The sequence below is a fragment of the Micropterus dolomieu genome, linkage group LG19 (assembly GCF_021292245.1).
Source record: "Micropterus dolomieu isolate WLL.071019.BEF.003 ecotype Adirondacks linkage group LG19, ASM2129224v1, whole genome shotgun sequence".
Lineage (NCBI taxonomy): Eukaryota > Metazoa > Chordata > Actinopteri > Centrarchiformes > Centrarchidae > Micropterus > Micropterus dolomieu.
The window spans coordinates 10661739-10665077 of NC_060168.1; positions in this window are offsets into that span (position 1 = coordinate 10661739).

Here is a 3339-nt window from a genome sequence, read left to right on the forward strand (position 1 = left end):
TTGTGTCAGCAATGTCTTTTGTTTGACGTCGTGCACCTGGAACACTTGGAGACCAACTTTGACTGAAATGCAGAATAATGGACATGAAGGGCACTCGTGGCAGAGCTGTAGGGCTGTGATGTGCAGGCATACAGGCAGCTCCCATAGGAGTGTGCAGTCAGTTGCACGCTATACTTCTTGCCTTGACCACATCAAGCAGTGGCCAGGCGGCGCCTCCGCCCCTCCAAAGCAGCGCCACGGCGATGAGCCCACAAGAGTGGTAGCACCACCCTGTGTGGACCTCCAGGCGACCGTGGCCACCCCTGCCTCCCCTCCTCTGAGAGTGGCAGGGTCGCGTAATGGCAGCAGACCTGCGAGTGCATTCGGGAGGCCTCGCGCCCCCCCCCACCACCACGCAGAGGGGGACACCCATGCAGATCCCTCTGTCTGTGAGTGAAGGTCTCTCTCAATGCGGCCCACGGTGGAGCAAGTTTTGGCCCCCCGGCGGCCACGCCTCTCCATTGGTTTGACTCTTGCATGCCCCCCACGCAGAGAGGCGCTCCTCCTGCGGGGCGGGGCAGACCAGAGAGCCTCGTCAGCAGGTCCGACCTCTTTCAGAGCGCTACTCAGAGTGGCTCACTTCCTGCCCGATGGACAAATGGATGGACAGCCTCATCCGCCGGGGCCACAGGCTGCAGTTCGCCTCCCCCTTTCACCGGGGTTGTAGAGACCGTGTTCTCATCCCCGGCTCAGAGCGCCGCCCTCCATGTGGAGCTGCAGGAGCTCCTGGAGAAACAGGCCATCTCCAGGGTTCCTCCCGGGCAGGAGAATCAGGGGTTTTACTACCGCTACTTCCTGGTCAAGAAGAAGACAGGTGGTGTGAGGACCAATCCTGGACCTGTCACTGTTCAACAAGGCGATTATGGTGAGACCTTTTCGCATGTTAACAGTAAAACAGGTGATGGAGTGTGTGCGCCAGGGAGATTGGCTCTCCTCCATCGACCTGAAGGACGCGTACTTTCATGTGTCCGTCATTCCGGGACACAGGAAGTTTCTGTGTTTTTCATTTCAGGGTGCCCAGTACCAATACAACCGCCTGCCCTTTGGTTACTCCCTGGCCCCGTGCACCTTTTCCAAGTGTTTCTTTTTTACCCGGTCGACCTGCTGCTGCTGCCACCTTCCCGGGACGAAGCAGTGGTGCAGACAGCCCAGCTAGTCTTAGCACCTGTCTTACCTGGGCTTCATGGTGAACTGGAAGAAGAGTGCTCCTCTCCCCTCCCAGAGGCTCACCTACCTTGGCGTGGTACTGGACTCCTCCCTCCTGAGAGCGCTGCTCTCTCAGGAGAGGGAGGACGCTCCGATGGAGCAGCTCCGCCACGTCGCCCCAGAGCGATGGTGGCAGCTCTGTCGGTCATGAGGCTCTTGGGCCTCATATCGGCGGCTTACGTGGTGGTTCCCCTGGGCCTTCTCCACATGAGGAGGCTGCAGCGGTGGTTCATCCACCTGCGTGTTGACCCGGTGAGACAGAAACAGCGCCGCGTCTCTGTTCCCCGGTCTGTGGCTCAGGGTCTGGCCTACTAGCGGGACCCCCTCTCTCTCTTGGTCGGGGTTCCCATTGGACAGGGTCACGTCCCACATCTCGGTCTTCACAGACGCCTCCCTGATGGGCTGGGGCGGGACCTGCCTCTCTCAGGTGGTGGGCGGTCAGTGGCGGAGCCGCAGGCCTCTCCACCATAAACGCGCTGGAGCTTCTCCCCTCTGCTGCGGGACCAGCACGTGCCGACAATAAACTACATAAACCGCCAGGGTGGGTTGCGCTCGGCGCAGCTACTGGGTCTGGCCAGGCGGCAGCTCCTGTGGGCGTGCACTCACCTGCTCTCTATCAGAGCCGAGTACATCCCTGGCATGTTGAACAGAGGGGCGGATACAGCGGAGGCCCTCGCCCAGACAAGTGGCGTCTCCATCCCGATCTGGCCGCTGAGAGGCGACGCCTGGAGGGCTTAGGTCTCTCCCGTGAGGTGGTTTGCACCATCCAGGAGTCAAGAGCCGGCTCCACTCAGTCCTCTTACACTTAGAGGAGTAAGAGGACTGAGTGGAGGGCTGCGCCTATACTCATAGAATCCGGGTGTTACGTATGTAACCCTTGTTCCCCGAGAAGGGGAACGAGACACTGCGTCGGTGACGACACTATGGGAACGCCCCTGGGCGTGGCAGGGCTGAACTATGAATGAAACTACTCCAATCCTATTGGTGTTACTAGAATGGTAGTGTGTGACGGCGTAACCGGAGGGGGGATATAAGCACGCCGGCACATAGGACACATTAGCCCTTTCTATGAAGCAAGGCACTCCAGGCGGGGTGAGGTGTGGTGGACCGACGCAGTGTCTCGTTCCCCTTCTCGGGGAACAAGGGTTACACACGTAACCCGAGACGTTCCCCTTCGAGGGAACTTGAACTGCGTCGGTGACGACACTATGGGAATGAGATACCCACTTAGGCCGCATCGAAACCCCGCCTGCCCCCAGCGTGCAGAACCTGACGGCATGGACTAGGAGGAGAGCGCACGGGTGCCGGGTGCAGAAGGCAGGTCCAGATTATAAAACCGGATAAAAGTGTGAGGGGTGGCCCAGCCAGCCGCATCACACAAATCCTGGAGTGACGCCCCTGCGAGGAGGGCTCTAGAAACCGCCATGCCTCGAGTAGAGTGCGCCCTTATGGCCATAGGTGAAGGCAAACTGCGCACCTGATAGGGCAGGGAAATAGTCTGAACGATCCAGTTGCTGATGGTGTGTTTAGAAGCGGGGAGCCCAGCCTTGGGGGACCCGAAACACACCAGCAACTGGTCTGCTTTCCTCCACCGGGAAGACCTCAGAGTGTAAATACTCAGTGCTCTGACAGGGCAGAGCAGATGAAGTCTCTGCCAGGTCCCAGGTGGGAACTCTGGAACGAGGCATGGGCCTCATCCTCCAGGCTCCACGGAGGAAGCGCACGACCAGCGGAAGCCTCCCCAACGGCCCATCACTCAGAGGGGCGTGGAATGCTGCAATGGCAGCCACATATACTTTGAGCATGGACGGGGAGAGGCCAGCGGAGAAACGGTGCTGGAGGAACTCCAGTATCACAATTACCGAGCAGGTAACTGGGTCCACCGCCCGTTCTCTGCACCAGGTGGTGAACACATTCCACTTTAGGCCGTACATCCTTCTCGTGGACGGGGCTCTGGAGCTGAGCAGCGTTTCGACTGCTCCTGTCGTCAGACCCACCTCTAAGAACTGCGCCCCCTCAGGGGCCAGACCCATAGCTGCCACAGGGCGGGGTGCGGGTGAAAGATCCGGCCCTCCGCCTGGGACAGCAGGTCTC